Raw genomic sequence first — 22,724 nt, 5'->3', positions numbered from 1 at the left:
AGAAAAGTTTCATGCATTTAGATCCAAAAACACACATACACATACTAAACAAGTCTAACTAATTTTATATTTTAAAAACAAGTCAAGACAGTTTAGTGAGCATCCATTAACACATGTAAACCTTGTGATGGTCAAATCACATTATACCTACACATATATCAAAAGTAGCAAAGAATATTGGATGTTGTATGTGAAAAACATCACAAGATTGGATAAGTATCTACATGTTATGACGATTTGAGATATGAGTAAATTAATTTAACTCACACACAATCATAACTGCTTGATGGGGATTATCACCTTCGAGGTACATCCTATAACTCTCACATCTCCTAGAATACACGCTTGCAATCATATATAATGCATTTTTGTTTCTTTTGTTCTAATTTTTCTTTACATATTTTTCTTTTATTAAGCATATCATGCATGGGCATATAAAAGAGAGAAAAGAAATACCCAATGATGTTAAGCTTTTTAACATTGCACTTTTGCTATGCCGAAGCAGTGGTGAGATGGTTATTTATGCCTTTCTCTTAGGATTTTTTAGTCCTTCTCATCAAAATGAGTATTACAGGTGTTAAGTATAAGAGATAACTTCTTACTCATCACAAACAAGAGCCACAAAGCTCACTTGCTTAGTTGTGCATAGAGATGCTCATCTAAGCTACAAGAGATACAAAGTTTAGAAAACTTTGTTTCATTGGCCATTCAAGGTACACAAGTACCAATGTACACAAACACACATTGTTTTTTGTATTTTTTGATTTTTCAATTTTTTTTGTTGGGAAATTTAGACCCCAGTTGATAGAATTAACAAGTTTTAAATCCAAGTTTTAAATTAGATTTATTATGCATAAACTTGTTAAGACAGACAAACATCAATATCATGTCAAAATCATATGTAATGGAAAAATAAATAAGACAAGATATAATGACCCGGGAAAACTAATGAAACCAACCAGTTTCACAGTAAAAAACCTGGGGGGAAACCTTCCTGAAAATCAATTCACTATAGTAAAGAAAAGTTTCAGATCTAGTACAAAACGTTTGTCCCTAGACTCTACAATCCCCGTAGATGAACTCACAGCAAACACCTTCTATCGTTTCTGAACCTCTGAACTCTTCAATATATGAATGCCACCATTTGATGCACGGATCCCAGTACATGACTAACTCACCAACTTAAGAAAGAAGAATGTTGGTTGTAAAGTTCTTCACTTCATCAACAATGAAGATCAAGAAGCACTTGGTTACAAAACCTTAAAGCACAAAGACTCAGTAGCTTCTTTCAGAGAGAATAAGGCATCAGTTACCTTTTGCATATATTCTCCTTGTATTCTCTTATGTGACGGTCTCTAAAATAAACCTTATATATATATCAAGGGTTGCAAGAAAAGAAACCCTACACAAATACAAAAGCCTGGCCCAAAAATTAGATCTGAAAATTCTAATTTCCGTAACCTCGATAGATACCTCGATAGATAGTAGGCGTCGAGCCTCATTAAACCTCGATAGATAGCTATCTGTTGAGCAGCTGTCCAAGAGGTGTCCAGCAGGTGTCCAGCAGGTGCCAGCTTTAGTAAACACCTTTTCTTCACTTGTTTCTTGATCCAATCTTCATGACTTTAATACTAGACTTGAACAACGTGTTCTTTGGAGTATTAAACAAATCCTAGATCTACCCAAATAGAAGTAAAGTGTGTTTTGTCAAAGGATTAGCCAATTACATAAATGAATGACATATGTTCTAAACAAGTGAAACACATATGTCCTAACATTTTTATTTAAAAAAAAAAAAGTAAGACTGAAAACACTCAAACTAAAACATATTAAACAAAGCAATGCATAAAAAACTAGACTAACTCCAAATAATAAAGCAAAACACACAAGTAATGAAAAAACAAAAATAAGAAGGGAGAGAGAGAAAAGTGATTAAATCACTTAGAGCCTTTTTCCTTCCACACCTTGGAAGAACCTTTCCTTTTGGCAAACCCTTGAACTGGCGGTGAAGGGGAAGGATTACAACTATTCAATTCGAAAGGAACATGAGGGCTTTGAGGAGATCTCCAAGAGAAGCTAGAGAGGATGTAAACTAACCCAAGTTTCTAGATGAGACCATGTTGTTGCTCTGTTGAGTGGCTTGCCACTTATAGCAATTAGGTTGAGTATGTCTAGCTGCTTCACAATGATGATAGAGATGCTGCTTCTTCTCTTTATACTTTTGATTATTACTCTTCTTAGCTCTAGGGTTTTTAGTTTCTTTCTTAGTAAGCTTAAGGGGTGCTCCTAAGATAGATTTACACTTGTCTATGTTCTCACTAGCTATCGCATTTTTGACATCATTTTTCTCAAATTAAACATTGCTAGCAGGAGAAACAAAAATAGTAGTACTAGAAGAGACAATATTAGGAGAAGAGAAATCATACCCTAAACCGGTTCGATCAGAAGTAGATTTCTGAAGGCTGAGCATCTCATCAAGTTTTACACTTGAAGTCCTCTCCAACTAAGCTCTAACTTGAAATAGCTCCACTTCGAGTTTCTTGGTCTTCTCAGCCAAGAAATTATTTTCAAACCTCAATGCTCCTATAGTCTGATTAGCTTCATCAAACTTTGTGGAGAGTTCTTCTCGTTCAAGCTCCACATCATTGAGCTTTTTGGTAGCTAACCTATACAACTTCTCATGCTTTTCCAAGACCTTGTATAACTTTGCATAGGTAGTGCGGATGTCATCTTGTTCATCCATCTTCTCGAACTTTGACTCCACTAATTTTTCTTCCTCATCCACATCTTCTACAATCCCCTTAGTAGGATTGACAATGGCAGTGAAGGCATTTAGGATTCTGTCATCCTCATTTTCGGAATCATCCTCAGGCTCAGTGTCGCTCAAGATAGCAGTAAGTGCCTTGCTTTTCCCAATGGACTTAAGATAAGTAGGGCACTCTTCATGTGACCAAAGCCTTGACACCCAAAACACTTGGGTCTTGAGGGAACAGTGTACTGACCGCCATCCCTAGTATTCTTCTTCCCTTTGTCTTGGTTCTTAGCCTAAGAACAACTCGATGGCCTACAGTCCATGTCGAAGCCCTTCCTATTGACATTCTTCATGAATTTCTTGAACTGCCTGGTGATGTAGGACTTTATTTTAGAATCTTCATCGTTTGAAGACTCATCCATGTCATTATTCTTGGCCTTCAATACCATGCTCTTGCCCTTACCTGACTTACCAATCCTTGTCAAACCTAACTCATAGGCCTGCAGATTACCAACCAGCTTTGTCAAAGGAATATTATCAATATCCTTTGATTCCTCTATTGTAGTGATCTTGGCATGAAATCTCTTGGGCAGCGATCTAACCACCTTTCTCACAATCTTGGGTTCGGGAATAGTTTCTCCAAGATTAAAGGCTGAGTTTACTATGTCCTTGAGCTTGGCATAGAACTCATCAAATGATTCATCCTCCTTTATCTTGATCTCTTCGAAGCTTGTAGTGAGCCTCTGAAGCTTCGAGTCCTTGACAGCCTTGGTTTCCTCATAGGTTGTTTGGAGAATGGTCCATGCTTCCTTTGCAATTTCAGTGGAGGATATCTTTTTGAACTCCTTATTTTTGACTGCACTGAATAAAGCATTCAATGCCCTATTTTTATAGTTTTCCGTCTTGATCTTTGCATCACCCCAATCAGCCGGCGCTTCCTTTGGCTTGGTCTAGCCCATCTCCACAGCTTGCCACACTTGCTCATCTAATGACTGCAAGAAAGCTCTTATACGTACTAATAAAGGAGGAATAATGAGTGACTGTCCTCTATCCATGACAAACAAGGGTCAATGGATCACACAACAAAGATTAAACCTTAATCAGAGTGTACCTGCTCTGATACCACTTGATAGGCCAAGAATGAATTGACTCCTTGTTATGAATTAATTTATTAATTACCCAAGTTTATTAACTAATCAAATTAACATGCAATGTACGTGGCAGCACAAACAAATCACCAACTAAAATATAATGCAATGGAAAATAAAGTTGACACGGTGATTTTTTTACAAATGGCAAGAACCCCACCAGGTGATTCTAAGGTTACCACTCTCGAGAATTCACTATTATCACAACAAGTGGTTACAAGTAAAGGAATTCCAGTACCTTATACTAACCTACAGTTGAACCCTTACCCCAATACTCAATTGGACTTGTTCTGTAGTGACAATCTCTCCTTGTATTGCATAACTCCTAGTACATGACTAACCAATAGATGCGCGGATCCTAGTACACAACTTAATCACCAACTTGAGAAGGATGTTGGCTGAAAAGTTCTTTAGTTCATCACACGATGAAGATCACGAAGTTGCTTGGTCACGAAACCCTACAATGTACAAACATAGCAGCTTCCTCATGATAAACTTAGGCAAACTAGGTTTCTGGTCACAATTTGCATGAACAACACTTTGCTTCACACTTGTGCAATTGTGCTCTATGTGATGGCCCTTAAAATAATCCTTATATATGTTTAGGGTTGTGAGAAAATAAATCCCAAACACATACTCACGAATTGGATGAAAATCAGAACTAAAAATCTGTTTTTCATAAATCTCAACAGATACCCTATCTGTCGAGCAGTTGTCGAGCTTTATAATCCAGCACTTCATTACTTGAATCTTGGACAAACTTGCATGGTTTTAACACTTGAACTTGAAACCGTATTCCTTGAAGTATTAAACACATCCTAGATCTACCCAAATACAAGTAAAGTGCATTTTGTCAAAGGATTAGCCAATACATTATGACATATGCTCCTAACATGAATCACATATGTCCTAAAAAAAGGTATAGAACTCAAAAATTCAATGGTCGGATCAAAATTTATGGCTCTCAGAAGGTTGCGGTGTGTCAATCGGTGCGTCATCCCAATTTTTGTGATATCTCGATTGTTCTAACTCTGATTTCAACCCATGAACAGTCGTTGGAACGAGAATTTAATAATCTTCGCAATGGCATTGGTTTCAATCTAGTTAACCTTCGATTATACCTAGGGCTAACCAGGGGCGTTTTGGTCATTTTGGTAGAAATATGCACTTCGGGTGCTTAGATGCCCGAACGGGTTATGCCACATTGTTCCAGATGTTCTCATGGCCCCGTAGAGAGAAAATAATATTTTTTTATTTTAGAGGGTCTAGCACACAAACCAAGGGCGAAAAAAATACGGTATTAACAACTTCGTTCAGGAGGAAATGTTGCCGAAAAACCGTAAAGGATTCCGAAGCATCAAGATTTCAAGAGCTTTCCTAGAAAAGATCCAAAAAGATTGCCTAGAAGCTTAAATCATCAAAGAGATCACAAGAGGTCCAAGAGATCCATGCTATCCAAGTTACCAAGAGATCCAAGTGTCCAAAAGCTTCCCTGAGAAGTCTACATTATCAGAAGCTGAGCTTTTCCTCGTAGTTGCATTTCTTGTATTATAAAGGGCCCATTATTGGAGCTGATGAACCTAGTGTTGTAAAAGCAAATCTTGTGCAAGCTTGTAATCAAAGGAAGGGTTCTTCCCGCATTGTTGAGCATGTCATGAAAGTTTTGGTTACTTGCCAATCTCGTGCATTAATCTTGCATCATAGTAGAAACTCACCATGATAAATGCCCGATCAAGGGTGTAAATCCAAATAATTTTGAAAATGGTAGGTGCATGTTAAATAGCAAGGGCATAAACTAACTTGATTGTGGTGTTGTGTTTCCACATTGTCAAACGCACCCCGTTTCTTTCACCTCCTATTCCTCCTAAGGATCAAAGATTGCTTAAAAGAAACAGTCTAAGCTATCGCCACGTTGTGATCCCGTCATCAGTTGGTCTCATGCAAGAGAGATGTCTACCAATGGGCCTTCGACTCCTGAAGTGAGCCATGCCGAGTTCACTCAGGACCGGGAAACATATCCTAAGGACAAGAACCTCGAATCTGGGATCAACCAAGTTAAGAGCCAAGTGGAAAACTCTAGCTGAGAAGTTTCATATCATAGAGGGCTCCAGCGCCCATAGAAGCCTTGATCTAGACAGTCTGACCAACTTCTCCCAAGTCATTATGCCTCCCAAGTTCAAGGCACCAGAGTTTGTCAAGTATGATAGTACTAGAGACCCTTGCGCGCACTTGCACATGTTCTGTAGGAAGATGGCTCCCTATAGGGATAATCACCCTCTGCTTTGCCAAATTTTCCTTAATAGTTTGACCGGCCCCGTGCCCACAGGGTATGCGAGATTGGAAAAGACCCTTAGCTGGAGGGAAATGGCCAATTCTTTCTTGGAATACTACAGGTTCAACACTGAGATAGCTCCTAACCGCACAGTCCTTATAAGATAAGAGAAGAAGAGTGGGGAATCTTTCCGAGAGAATGCCCAAAGGTGGCGTGAGTTGGCCACACAAGTGCAACCCCCTATAATGGAAAATGAGATGATGAAATGGTTCATTGACAACCTCAAGCCCCCTTACTATGAGAAGATGATCAACACCCAAGTCACACATTTTCCTAGCCTCATCCTTATTAGGGAGCACATTGACGAGGGTATTAGGAGCAAAAAGTGTTGGAAAATCTGGTTTTGTATCTCATACAAAAAACACAGTAGAAGAAACAAACATGGATCTATTTCATTCATGATTGATAACATGCACTATGTAAATTTCAGAATTTAAGAACAAGATAGCGTACCTTGGTATGGTGAAATTCAAAACAAAAGATTATAAGTACTTGAGAACACTTTTAATCTTCACACCAATTCCACTTTATGCCAGAGAAGTGTGGTCTTTCAATCAGTTTCCAAGGGAGAATAATTAAGTGGCTTCACTCACACATACACACCATTTCACAATGATGTCTCTCTTTTTTCTTTTTCTCTTCTTCTTTCATAAAAAATTCTGTATGTTTCTCCCTTTATAACTAATTGAGTATCTAATTGGGCTAGCCTATTAGGCCTTTCTAATTAAGTTTTAGTGTGTGGCTTGGAGTGGGACAAAAGGGACCAATAAGACACTAGCTTCAATGGGCCTTGGGCATTTTTGTCAACTCTTGACAAGTCCAAAGTTACCATTAATTATATTTAATACCACTATATAAATATAATTGCACTCTAGGCCTTATTAATAGATTATATTCTAAGACTTTACTATATATGCAACCTCCTCATAAAATATTCGTAATAATTCAAAGTCATGAATATACACTGCCACTTTGAAAATTACTACATCTTAATCCTTGAGTACCCAGTTTAATCCTTTAAGTTATTGATTATATATTTATGAAATTCATTTTCATAAATATATACTTTAGTAACTTGTTACTAAAGTGGTTAGGCCTAACACTTTGAATAACCAAACCTATTAAACTTATCTCAAGGGAATATTTTGTATCTTCGTTAAAAGATTATGAATTTCATCTTGAGAATGTATGTTCTATCAACACTAAATGTGGCTACCCAACATACTGAGGTTTTGATCATGACTTTAGATCTCGCTCCTAATATATCAAAGCAACCTATATCTTATGATCAAGTCCATTATTCTCTCAGGATTAAGAGTTTATGCAAATAGAAGTCAAGAGATTTATTATTCATTTGACAGCCGTCAGGAGAATAATAAATCTCACAACGGTCCAGTTCAATATGTCATAACTCTTAAAACATATCAACTAGAAGTCTCCACTTCCAGATCAAGACAAATCATCGTAGTTGATATGTTATAGTCTTCGCAGATGAAATGCCAAATTTCATCACCGACTATGAACTTATATTCTGAGTTTACAATGAACTTGTGACTTATATCTTCTGTGACTAAATCACATAAATCACATATTATGCATCTCATGGACTATATGATAATGTTTGAATATTCATATTACCATTATTTTAGATAATAATAAAAACAATTTTATTAATCATAACATAATGTCATACATAACATCATACAATTGGATTTAACGGCACTAATCCTAACATTGGAAACACTTTCCTTTGGTTTTCTTTCCTTTTTTGACAACTCCTAAGGCAATTTGTTTACCATCTTGCTGAGTGAAAGTCCTTTTTCTTCTTCTTCTTACCCTTGCCTTTCGACTTAGGTTGAGAAGTAGAAGCTTCACCAACATTGGCTTTAACATTAGAAGTACAAAGGATGCCTTCCGCCGCTACCAACTCATTCATCAATTCAGACAATGAATAAATCTTTTTGTTCATATTATAGTTAAGTCTGAATTCCTTGAATGATTTTGATAGTGACTGGAGTATCATATCCACTAGGAATTCTTCATCAATATCGACACCTGAAACTTCCAATATATTCAGATTAGAGATCATCCTAAGACAATGCTCCCTCACTGAAGTACCTTCAGCCATTTTGGTACTATAAATCTGCCTTATAGTTTCTTGCCTTGCAGAACGGCCTTGCTCACCAAACATCTCCTTCAAACTTAGCATTATGTCCGAAGCATTTGATGTTGTAGAAAATTTAATGTTGTACATCCTACATTTGATGTTGTAGAACATTTGAAATAGATGCTAGGATATAGCATTTAGCCATCTCATTAGATTTCTGCTAACGATCATGTCGCTATTTTTCCTCAAGAGGAGCATCTAATGAAGGAAAGCTTGGACATGGTTGAGTAAGCACATATTTTTCCTCTTCAGCTATAAGAACAATGTCCTAATTTATTTTCTAATCAACATAGTTGGATCTAGTCAGTTTGTTTTGATTAAGAATAGCAACAAGTGGGCTAAATGATGCCATGATTCAAATCTGAAAATAATAAACATGAATATAACAAGTAAACTGGAAATTATCAATTTAGCGTATAAGCATATAATATGGAACCTTAATAAAACCATAAAATAATATATACAACGACAACCCAATCCACGTCTATAATTCCTTGGTAGTAAGTTTATTATAAACACATTAATTGGTTGAGAACTATTCTCATTATCAGTGCCATCATGATAACTCTTATCAAACACTCATAATATGTTGTATTACCTTTTAACCTCTAAGTAATAATGACATAGCTCCTTTGGGACATTAACATTACACTTAGTCTAGTGTACACCATTATCTAGAGTCATGTGTAGCCACATTTCATCTTCCTTTTATAGTGTTTAAACTTGTAGTACCATGAAACAAAACACCCTCCTTTGGGATTGCGAGGCATATACACCAAGACGAGGTGTTTGTCCACACTACTTTAAACGGGTAAGTTCAATCTTGTAGTACTATGAAGTAAACACCCTTCTTTGGGATCGAGAGGCATATACGCCAAGACGAGGTGTTTATCCACACTACTATGAACCGATAATGAAGGCCATGAGATCCAATCTTTGTATTTCTCTCCCACTAGATATTTTAAATTAAAGGTTTTTAAGATTAAGAACCATAATTGATGAGGTACGATAAAATACCACTCCAGCATCGTCCATAAAGGTCGTCCAGGACAAGGCCAGGAAAGCAAATGATGTAAGAACCTTGTCTTTAACAAACTCGTCTTTTCAGGAGGATGCTTGGCTAAGGTTCACTTGGTCAAGTGTTACCAAACGTCACCATCTCGTTTGAGGGAGCCATCAACCTCGTCCTAGGTAAGGTCGTCCCTAGGGGAACAACCTTCCTGGGAAGCGAGGTACGCTCAACAGGAGGACCTCTGGACGAACCTTTGGCACTTAGAAAAAATTCTTGAGTGTGTGCTACGGCTCCTTATTACATGCATAACTTCCAGTGACCGTTATGTGAGAAAAACGTAACTCCTAAGCAATTGTGGAAGTTATCCTTGAAACCTCACGCCTCCTCAAATCCAGGGGAGGTTATGAGTTTGATAACTGTCTTTAGGACGCTATATAAATGCTTATTCAGACAAAACAAAGGGACATTTTTTGACATTTTCCTAAAAAGTTGGAACTCCAAAATTATAGAGAGAAAACTAACTTTGCCATCGGAGGGTTCTTGGTTGGCAACCCCGGTCACCTTTGATTGCCTTTCTTCCTCTTTCAGGCCACCAAGACAGCCAGTAGTCATTTCAAGTCTGAAGCATTCAGCCTACTGATTTTCTTCGCATCATCAATAATAATGCTAGAAACTTTGAAAACATAATCCTAATCTCATTAAGAATAAATTTCATAATGCTAGCATTAACAAGATAGCATATGTATCCATGTATTTCCATATAAATTGCAACATATGAAACACATTTTAATGTATACATCCAAGATATCCAAGGCATATAACACATGCTACGTTCATCATTCAAATATTAATATATATATATATATATATATATATATATATATTAATCAATTAATGAAGAAGCCTTGAATGCGTATAAACCCATATAAAATTATATATATTTAATATAATATTTACGGATTCTTTATCCAAGGCAATTAACACATTCTTATAAAATGGCCATTAAGAATTCGCCCATAAACTATATATATAATATAGGATAATTATTACACCATATTATATATATATATATATATATATATGTGTGTGTGTGTGTGTATATATATATATACACACACGGATGCAATACTTCCAAGCGGTGCAAAAAGGATCCAAGCGCACTTGACAATTACATAACTTCCATTCAATAACCCTATCAAGACATGACACTATTCAATACCACTTGCAATATATGTGTGTGTGTATATATATATATATATATATATATATATATATATATATATATATATACACGGATTTCATATGGAAGTATATGTTCAATGCACGCTAATAACATAGATGGCCAAGTCATAAATCATTCTTATTTAACAAGGATTCAAATGAATTCCTTTAAGACAACAAAATACAACCACTTTTCTTTTATTCTAAAATCCAATCACATGTTATACAATCATGATATGAAAACCTGGCTCTGATACCAATTATTGAAAAATCTGATTTTGTATCTCATGCAAAACACACAGCAGAAGCAACAAACATGGATCTATTTCATTCATGATTGATAACATGCATTATGTAAATTTCATAATTTAAGAACAAGATAGCATACCTTGGGGTGGTGAAATTCAAAACAAAAGATTAGAAGTACTTGAGAACACTTTTAATCTTCAACCAATTCTACTTTACGCCCAAGAAGTGTGGTCTCTCAATCAGTTTTCAAGGGAGAATAATTGAATGGCTTCACTCACACATACACACCATTTCACAATGATGTCTTTTTTTTTTTTTTTTCTTTTTTTCTTTTTCTCTAATAAAAAATTTTGTATGTTTCTTCCTTTATAACTAACTGATTATCTAATTGGACTAGCCTATTGGGCATTTCCAATTGGGCTTTAGTGTTTGGCTTGGAGTGGGACCAAAAGGGACTAATAAGACACTAACTCCAATGGGCCTTAGGCTTTTCTGTCAACTCTTAACAAGTCCAAAATTACCATTAATTATATTTAATACCACTATATAAATATAATTGCACTCTAGATCTTATTAGTAGATTATATCCCAAGACTTTACTATACATGCAACTCCTTCATAAAATATTCGTAGTAATTCAAAGTCATGAATATACACTGCCACTTTGAAAATTACTACATCTTAATCCTTGAGTACCCAGTTTAATCCTTAAGTTATTCATCATATATTTATGAAATCCAATTTCATAAATATATACTTTAGTAACTTATTACTAAAGTGGTTAGACCTAACACTCTGAATAACCAAACCCATTAAACTTATCTCAAAGGAATATTTTATATCTTCGTTAAAAGATTATGAATTCCATCTTGAGAATATATGTTCCATCAATACTAAATGTGGCTACCCAACATACTGAGGCTTTGATCGTGACTTTAGATCTCACTCCTGATATATCAAAGCAACCTATATTTTATGATCAAGTCCATTATTCTCTCAAGATTAAGAGTTCATACAAATAGAAGTCGTGAGATTTATTATTCATTTAATAGTCATTAGGAGAATAATAAATCTCACAGTGGTCCAGTTCAATATGTCTTAACTCTTAAAATATATCAACTAGAAGTCTCCACTTCCATAATCAAGACAAATCATCTTAGTTGATATGTTATAGTCTTCGCAGATGAAATGCCCAATTTCATCGCCGACTACGAACTTAAATTCTGAATTTACGAAGAACTTGTGACTTATATCTTCTATGACTAAGTCACATAAATCACATACTATGCATCTCATGGACTATATGATAATGTCTGAATATTCATGTTACCATTATTTTAGAAAATAATAAAACAACTTTATTAATCATAACATAATGTCGTACATAATGTCATGCATAGCATCATACAATAGGATTTAAGGGCACTAATCCTAACAACAAGATTATGGATGCCGAGTCTTTGAGTTCCATGGTCAAACAACAAGTCAAGAAAATGACCGGCCATAAGACTAAGGAAGTCGATTTTCATATGGTTGGCAATGCATCAGAAAGGCCTACGGTTGTTGCTTCTACCTATGCTACCCCAGCTACTAGACCTTATCAGCAACAGGCTCAGTCTATAGAAGCACCTAACCAAGCCTTTAATTAGAAAGGGAGGCTAGACCTACCTCATCCCCCCAAGAGGGAAAATTGAAAGTACACTCTATTACCCATGCCCATGGCAGATCTCTATGTTTACTTCCTGGAAAGGAATCTAGTGATGCCATTGTTTCAAAGGCCTAGAGTAGGTCCTCTTCCACCAAGATTTGATTTGTCCAAGAAGTGTGAACACAATTTTAAGGCCGAGGGTATACTCTGGAAGAATGCTACCAGTTGAGAGATCGTATTCAAGATCTCATTGACAATAAGTTAATACAGTTTGATAATGCAACCACTTCGAACATCATCAACAACCCTTTGCCTTCCCATCAAGAAGGGAATGTGAATGCCATCATCACAGTGAAAGAAACAGTTCTAAATTTCTCCTCATTGTCATTCCCATGGAATGTTATGCTCCGAGCCTTGGTCCAAGAGAGCCACCTTGATCTAAAAGGTATAGGAACCCTGGGATTTGATTGGGGAATCTGCTCATTCTGTGACAGTGAAGACAATCATGCCCTGTTTGATTGTAAAGTGCTCCAAACAAAGTGCATAGTCTAGTTGAACGTGGTATTATCTAGGCTAAAAGGGAAATTGTGTGAAGAGGTGATTACATGGCAGCCAGCCTGTGTCCTCTAGCTACCCAGTCAGAAACTAGCTACAATGCTATATTAGTTGGGTTGAGGATGAATTGGGATGAATATCTACATAAACGTCTTGGTAAGGTCACTTCAGCACCTCTGTCTTTAGTAGTCATTGAGGAGATCATAGAATCACCTATGGATTCAAGGTTATCAGATTTAGGGAAAGGGCAAGCCTCGCCAGCCATTGGAGGATTCACTCCTCTAGTTCTTGCATTACCTGTAGTTACAAAGCCAGCTTCATCACCAGGACAGGAGGGAACTGCCATTATTCCCATTATCTGAGGTTTCGATCCTTTTATTCAGCCGAAGCCTGCCTCACGAATCTCTGGGGTATCTGGCTTAAAGGCCCTTGAATCCATCTTGCCATGTCATTAATCTGAAAACATTCTCTATAGCACCCGATTTGCAAATTCAAGAGGGTATTATCATTCGCATGTCGAAGCCATTTCCTTATAAGGATAGTTATCGTGTCTCCTAGAAATACGATGTGTCATTGATCTCCACTTGAACCGGAAAAGAGGAGGTCTGCTCCAATTTCTCTTTAGGTCTATCTGAGATTACTAGGAGTGGCTGCTGCTATACTCCTAAGGAGCTAGAAAAGAGAAGGAAAGAGATTGGCAAGGGTACTGCCAAACCCGTCAAGAATAGGATAGCAACCGAAGAAGCCAAGGAATTCTTGAAAATTATCAAAAACTCAAGATACATCATGATTCAACAGCTAAATAAGTCACTGGCTCAAATCTCCATCTTAGTGCTATTGCTATCCTTTGATGCCCACCGCAAGGCTCTCTTGAAAGTCTTGAAAGAGACACGTGTTCCTACAAGTGCCATAGAATCCGCCGTTGAAGGTATGGTCTCAACGGTGTTAGCCACCAACTAGATTTCCTTAACAAGTGATGAGTTACCACCAAAAGGTAGAGAGCACATTTTGCCAATGCACATTATGGTAAAGTTTGAGATATGATTGTTGCTAGAGTACTAATTGATAATGGGTCAGCCCTGAATGTTTGCTCGATGTCTATTTTAGAGCATTTGAATGTGGATACATCTCTTATTTGCCCTACCACCATGATCATTAGATCCTTTGATGACACTCTCCGGGAGGTGCAAGGCGAGATTGAATTAATAATAGGAATTGGCCCCATTTTCTTCATGGTCAACTTCCAAGTCATCATGGTGGATTCCCTATATAATATGCTTCTAGGGAGGCCTTGGCTACATATGGCAGGTTCAATTGCTTCTACCCTTCACCGGAGGCTCAAGTTCCCATCCAAGAGTTCGTTGATCACTATTATGGCGGAAGAACCCCTGACTTTCTTCAAGGAGACTTCTATCCCCTAAATTGGTGCTAATGCCTTTCTGGGGTAAACTTTTCATAGTTTCAAGCTAGTCTCGATGATTTCCAGAGCTTTAGAACTTGAGTCAGCATGGCACTCCGCTACTTTAATGGCTGCCAAGGAGATGCTCAAATTTGGCTATCAATTAGGCCAAGGCCTCGGTGCTGTAGGGCATGGGAAAGCTTTTTTAATTGAATTGCTTGACAACAAAGGAGGCTTTAGTCTAGGCTACTACCCCACTAGTGAAGAACTTTTCTAGGCTTTCAGAGGAAAGAAAAGTAAATACATTGGCCAAGGGATGTCTATTCCCCACATTAGGGTCACTTTTCTGGCTCCAGCCGAGGTCATCAAATCAGAAATAATGCAGGAATCATGAGAGGAAGAATCAGATCTAGCTTGTTTCATTTGCTTGTGTCCAGAAAAATTCTCAGTGAATGCCATTGTAACCCCAGAGGATGATCTGACTTCTACCATTAGGCCTTGTGTGCCAGGCAAGACAATAGGCCATTGGACCGTCAAGCCCTTCTTTGTGGTTGCACTAGCTAGGTAAGGAGTATTCCATTATTGTGTGGTTGGGTCCTCTAATTGCCCGAGAGAGTTGGAATACCATATCTAGTTTGTTTTGCATTTTTATTTCCTATGTCCTGCATTCCTTTTTTGCATTTTCCCTGTTTATATTCAAAAAAAAAAAAAATGTTTCCCTTTTATCATTATCAGGCATGAACTTTGTTATCCCCCTATCCATAATCCATTAATGAAATTAGCCAGTGTATTATTAGGGAAATCCTTGCATTTATCTCTTTATTTGCTTTCCTATGAATATGTGTGTGCAAATTGTCTTGTGTTTCCTTGTATATGTTCCATTCTATAGGATCTATTCTGATTCCCAAGTGGGTACATCGTCCTATTGCCATAATGAGGATATTGATGACATGAATGAGACAATTGAGTTGGAACATGATATTGAAGGATTAGAGGAAGTTTCAAGTTTGCCTCATGATATTTTGGAAGCTCTAAACAGAGAGAATGAAGGGTCCAAGCCCAACATAGAAGAGACAGAAGTGGTTAACCTTGCCGATGAAGACGAGAATGAAAAACCCGTTAAGATTGGGGTAAACTTTCCTAAAGACATGAAGCCTGGGCTCATAGTGCTACTCAAGGAATTCAGAGAGATCTTTCCTTAGTCCTACCAAGATATACCATGGTCAGATACTGAGATTGTCGTGCACAAAATTCCAGTCAAAACTGAGTGCCCTCTAGTACAGCAATGAAGGAAAAATTCTAGTTTTGTATCTCATACAAAACACATAGCGGAAGCAATGAACAAGGATCTATTTCATTCATGATTGATAACGTGCACAATGTAAATTTCAGAATTTAAGAACAAGATAGCGTACCTTGGTGTAGAGAAATTCAAAACAAAGATTAGAAGCACTTGGGAACACTTTTAATCTTCACTCCAATTCCACTTTACGCCCAAGATGTGTGGTCTCTCAATCAGTTTTCAAGGGAGAATGAAAGTGTGTCTCACACTCTCTCACACACCGTTTCTTTTTCTTTTCTAATCTCTTCTTTTTGAAAAATTCTGTATGTTTCTCCCTTTATAACTAACTGATTATCTAATTGAGCTGGCCTATTGAGCCTTTCCAATTGGGCTTTAGTGTGTGGCTTGGAGTGGGACCAAAAGGGACCAATAAGACACTAGCTCCAATGGGCCTTGGGCTTTTCCATCAACTCTTGACAAGTCCAAAGTTACCATTAATTATATTTAATACCACTATATAAATATAATTGCACTTTAGGCCTTATTAATAAATTATATTCCAAGACTTTATTATACACGTAACCTCTTCATAAAATATTCGTAGTAATACAAAGTCATAAATGTAGACTGCCACTTTGTAAATTACTACATCTTATCCTTGAGTACCCGGTTTAATTCTTTAAAGTTATTCATTATATATTTATGAAATCCAATTTCATAAATATATACTTTAGCAATTTCTTACTAAAGTGGTTAGGCCTAACTCTCTGAATAACTGAACCCATTAAACTGATCTCAAGGGAATATTTTATATCTCTATCAAGAGACTATGAATTCCATCTTGAGAATATATGTTCCATCAACACTAAATATGGCTACCCAACATACTGAGGTTTTGACCGTAACTTTAGATCTCACTCCTGATATATCAAAGCAACCTAGACTTCATGATCAGGTCCATTATTCTCTCAGGATTAAGAGTTCATGCAAATAGAAGTCGTGAGATTTATTATTCTTTTAACAGTCGTTAGGAAAATAATAAATCTCACAGCGGTCCTGTTCAATATATTTTAACTCTTAAAACATATCAACATATCAACTAGAAGTTTCCACTTCCATGATCAAGACAAATCATCTTAGTTGACACGTTATAATCTTCGCAGATGAAATGCCCAATTTCATCACCGACTACGAACTATAAATTCTGAGTTTACAAAGAACTTGTGATTTACATCTTCTGTGACTTTTCACATAAATCACATACAATGCATCTCATGGACTATATGATAATGTCCCATATTCATGTTACCATTATTTTAGATAATAATAAAATAACTTTATCAATCACAATATTAAGTCATACATCATGTCATACATAAAATCATACACAATATCATACAATAGGATTTAAGGGCATAAATCCTAACAATCTCCCACTTGCCCTAAAGACTATTGTGCACTAATCTAACTCTCATTCCCTCTAAATGTGACTCAAAAGTCCTTTGAGGCAATGCTTTGGTAAAGGGATCTGCTAGATTATTTGCACTTTCAATCTTTGCTACCACAACATCTCCATGAGCAACAATGTCTCGAATGATGTGGTACTTCCTCTCAATGTGCTTTCCTTTCTTGTGATTCCTTGGATCTTTGGATTGTGCAACCGCTCCACTATTGTCACAAAACAATGTGATGGGAACTTGCTCCATTCTCACAACACCAAGATCAGAAAGGAATTTCTTGAGCCAAACAGCCTCCTTTGCTGCTTCACAAGCAGCAACGTACTCGGCTTCCAAGGTGGAGTCCGCAATACAAGATTGCTTAACGCTCCTCCAACTTATGGCTCCACCTCCCAAGGTGAAAACACATCCTGAAGTGGATTTTCTGAAATCTAGATCTGACTAAAAGTCTGAATCTGTATAGCCAATGGGAATCAAATCCTCACTATGGTAAACAAGCATATAATCTCTCGTTTTCCTAAGATACTTGAGAATATGCTTTACAGCTTGCCAATGTTTTGGTCCTGGATTTGATTGATATCGGCTGACCATGCCAACTGAATAACAAATATCTGGTCTAGTACAAAGCATGGCATACATAAGACTTCCCACTGCAGAAGCATAAGGAGCTTGTCTCATCATATTTTCTTCCTCTTGAGTCTTAGGCCTTTGGTCATCAGACAGAGGAACTCCATGTCTAAAAGGAAGCAATCCTTTCTTGGAGTTTTGCATGCTAAACCGTTCTAGGACCTTATCTATATATCCAGCTTGTGATAAGCCTAACATCTTATTCTTGCGATCTCGCCAAAGCTTGATCCCTAGAATAAAGTTAGCCTCACCCAAATCCTTCATATCAAATTGGCTTGACAACCAAACTTTAACTAATGACATTACCCCTACATCATTCCCAATGAGTAGAATATCATTAACATAAAGCACCAGGAACATTACTACTTTGTCTCGATGCCTTTTGTACACACATGGTTCATCAAGATTTTGTTCAAAACCAAATGACTTGATTGCTTGATCAAATCTGATGTTCCATGACCTAGATGCTTGTTTAAGTCCATAAATGGACCTATTCAACTTGCATACCATATGCTCTTGGTTCTTCGCTATGAAACCTTCTGGTTGCAACATGTATATTTCTTCTTCAAGATTGCCATTAAGAAATGCAGTCTTGACATCCATCTGCCAAATGTCATAATCATAATGAGCAACAATGGATAAGAGAATTCTGATAGATTTAAGCATGGCTACTGGCGAAAAAGTTTCATCATAATCAATACCTTCTTTTTGTGTATACCCTTTCGCCACTAATCTATCCCTCTCTTCCTCTTGTAAACCCATTTGCAACCAACAAGTTTAATGCCGTTAGGCACCTTTACAAGATCCCATACATGATTGGAATCCATAGAATCCAATTCAGATTTCATAGCTTGGACCCAATGATGTGCATCTATATCATTCATTGTTTCATCATAAGTGTAAGGATCCAATTCAACCTCTTCTGAGATAGCCTCATAAGTTTCTCCCAAACCTATGAATCTTATAGGAGGCCGAACAATTCTCCCACTACGACGAGGCACCTGTGTACTAGACATCTCATGAGTAGTATCTTGTGGTGTATCTAATACAGTCACATCATCCCTAGTTTCATCTATTGGTTGTTCAACTATCGGTTCATTCATTTCAGCCAAGACTACTCTACTTCTAGGAGTAAAATTATTCATATAGTCATTTTCCAAGAATTTGGCATTTGTGCTAACAAACACTTTATTATCTTTATGACTATAGAATAAACCTCCAACTGTTCCTTTTGGATACCCTACAAAAAATACCACTTATGTTTTAGACTGTAACTTGTTAGACTTTCCTTTCAACACATGTATTGGACAACCCCAAATGTGGAGATGTCTCATACTAGGCTTACACCCATTCCACAACTCTACAGGTGTTTTAGGAATAGACTTCGAAGGTACTAAATTCAGAAGATACATTGCAGTATTTAAGGCATATCCCCAAAAAGAAATTGGTAGAGTCGAATAACTCAACATGGACCTAACCATATCTAAAAGAGTCCTATTCCTTCTTTCTACTACACCATTTTGTTGCGGAGTTCCAAGTGCAGTCTACTGGGATGTAATCCCATTTTCAGTCAAGTAATCCTTGAAATCACCAAGAAGGTATTCGCCACCTCGATCAGATCGAATGGCCTTTATGTGTTTACCCAATTGATTCTCAACTTCAGTCCTAAACTCTTTGAACTTTTCAAAGGCTTCGGACTTCCGTTTCATTAGGTACACATAACCAAATCTCGAGTAATCATCAGTGAAAGTAATGAAATACTCATAGCCACCTCTTGCTTGGATTGACATAGGACCACATACATCTGAATGTACTAGTTCTAACAAATCTTGCGTTCTTCTACCTTTTGTATTAAAAGGTCGTTTGGTCATCTTACCTTCCAAACAAGATTCGCAAACTGGAAAACCATCAAAGTCTATGGGCTATAAAAGTCCATCTTTGATTAGTCTTTGAATCCTACTTGAATTGATATGACCTAAAAGCAAATGCCATAGATATGCATCACTAGTAGAAGGAAACTCTCTCTTTAATGATTTCACATGAGAGTTACTATCTAATTCAGAATTATATAATTCATGCTTATCAGGAGTTAAAATATAAAGACCATCCACAATATTGCCAGAACAGATAAACACTTTATCCTTCTTTATTACAACATTGTCTTTCAGGATAACACAATATCCATGTTTACCTAAGTAAGTTGCAGAAATTAAATTCCTACGAACATTAGGTACATACAAACAGTCTTCCAATATTAAAACTCTAGACTTAAAACACAAATTAAACACTCCAACAGCTTCAACCGGAATCTTGCTTCCATCAGCCAAAGTAAGAAATAGTTTTCCCTCATTCAACTTTTGGGTCTCCTGGAACCCCTGCAAAGAATTGCATATATGATTAGTACAACCTGAATCCACACACCAGGAATCTGTTGGATTCTGTACCAAACATATTTCAAGAAGAAATGAACTTTTCATACCTTTATTCTTGGCAGCCTTGAATGTTGGACAATTCCTCTTCCAATGTCCTTTCTCACCACAATGAAAACACTTTCCTTTGGTTTTCTTTCCTTTGTTGGCAACCCCTAAGGCAATTTGTTTACCATCTTTCTTAGTGAAGTCCTTCTTCTTCTTCTTCTTACCCTTGCCTTTTGACTTAGGTTGAGAAGTAGAAGCTTCACCCACATTGGCTTCAACACTAGAAGTACCAAGGATGCCTTCCGCCGCCACTAACTCATTCATTAATTCAGACAAAGAATAAATCTTTTTGTTCATATTATAATTGAGTCTGAATTCCTTGAATGATTCTGGTAGTGACTGGAGTATCATATCCACTTGGGATTCTCCATCAATGTCAGCACCTAAAACTTCTAATGTGTTCGCATTAGCAATCATCCTAAGACAATGCTCCCTCACCGAACTTCCCGCAGCCATTTTGGTATTATAAATTTGCCTCATGGTTTCTTGCCTTGCAGAACGGCCTTGCTCACCAAACATCTCCTTCAGACTATGCATTATGTCCGAAGCAAGTTCTACATCCTGCATTTGATGCTGTAGAACATTTGAGATAGATGCTAGGATGTAGCACTTGGCCATCTCATTAGATTTCTGCCAACGATCATATCGCTGTTTTTCCTCAAGAGGAGCATCTAATGAAGGAAAGGTGGGACATGGTTGAGTAAGCACATATTTGTGCTCTTCAGCAGTAAGAACAATGTCCAAATTTCTTTTCCAGTCAACATAGTTGGATCTAGTCAGTTTGTTTTGGTTAAGAATAGAAACAAGTGGGCTAAATGATGCCATGAAAAAATCTGAAAATAATAAACATGAATATAATAAGTAAATTGGACATTATCAATTTAGCATAAAAGCATATAATATGGAACCTTAATAAAACCATAAAATAATATATGCAACGACAACCCAATCTCATATTCAATATCCCTCAGCATAGAGTGAACATAAAATACTATGATTGATTGAGAACTATTCTCATTATTAGTGCTATCATGATAACTCTTATCAAACACTAATAATATGCCGTTTTACATTTAGCCTCTAAGTAATAATAGTAAGAACTCAGCATAGAGGATACTATAATACTTAGTCTAGTGTATACCATTGTCTAGAATTATGTGTAACCACATTTCATCCCTTTAACAAGCTTATTTTGTAGTACCATGATAAAACACCCTCCGCATGGAATGCAAAGCTCGAAGCTAAGACAAGGTGTTTATCAAACCACTATAAACCAAGAAATTCAATCTTGTGGGACCATGAAATAAATACTCTCCGCATGGAATGCTAAGCTCGAGGCAAAGACAAAGTATATATTTCACACTACTATGAACCAACAATGGAGGCCGTGAGATCCAACCCTTGAATCTGTCTCCCACTAGATATTTTAAATTAAAGGTTTTTAAGATTAAGAACCATAATAATGCTAGACATGTTGAAAAAATAATCCTAATCTAATTAGGAATAAATTTCATTAAACTAGCATTGACGTATATAAATATATATATATATAACGTAATAAAAATCTTTATTATATATAAAAATCTATATTATATTATATATAATATAATATACAAATTAATATATATAATATATAATTATTACATTGTATATATATATATATATATATATATATATATATATATATATATATATATATATATTTATATTTATATATGCCATTGACTTGTCTTTTTCTTAAGTCACGGTGGGCCATCAAGAAAATATACTCCAAGACAATTCATGAAAGAAGGCTTTGATTCATTGCAAGTGTGCCAATCCGTATCATGCAATCTAAATAAACCAAAGCACATTTCATGCAATAAAGGACAAAACATGCAACAAGACAAAGTAAAAAATGCACCAATTGAACTTCCCATGCAATCCATGCAATTCCACTTCCAAGTCAAACGGTGCAAGGATGAATGCATGCAAAAGGTAGTTATTTATATATATTGGTACAACTTCCATCCGTGAATGAAATGGTAGTTTTTTTTTTTTTTAAATAACTACCATCCATTTCAATAACCACCTATCCATCCGTATGGAACATGTATAGAATGTAAAAAGTGGTTATCATTTTGAATGTGCCCATATATATTTCAATGGCTATAAAGCATTAACATTCAATCATATTCTTCCATTAATGGTTATAGAATCAATGACCCATTCATGCACAAGCATAACAATATATCACATATATTTATCAATGCACACAAAATTTATGGAACAATATTTTTATGCAGAAATTTGAAAACACAAAGATATCGGTTTTCTTAAATTCTAAAATTCAATCACACGTTATACAATCATGATATGAAAACCTGGCTTTGATACCAATTGAAGGAAAAATTCTGGT

This window comes from Castanea sativa, chromosome 12 (genome assembly GCF_040712315.1).
Source record: "Castanea sativa cultivar Marrone di Chiusa Pesio chromosome 12, ASM4071231v1".
NCBI classification, from domain to species: domain Eukaryota; kingdom Viridiplantae; phylum Streptophyta; class Magnoliopsida; order Fagales; family Fagaceae; genus Castanea; species Castanea sativa.
The sequence above is the reverse complement of the archived record's forward strand: the minus strand, read 5'-3'. Positions refer to the sequence as shown.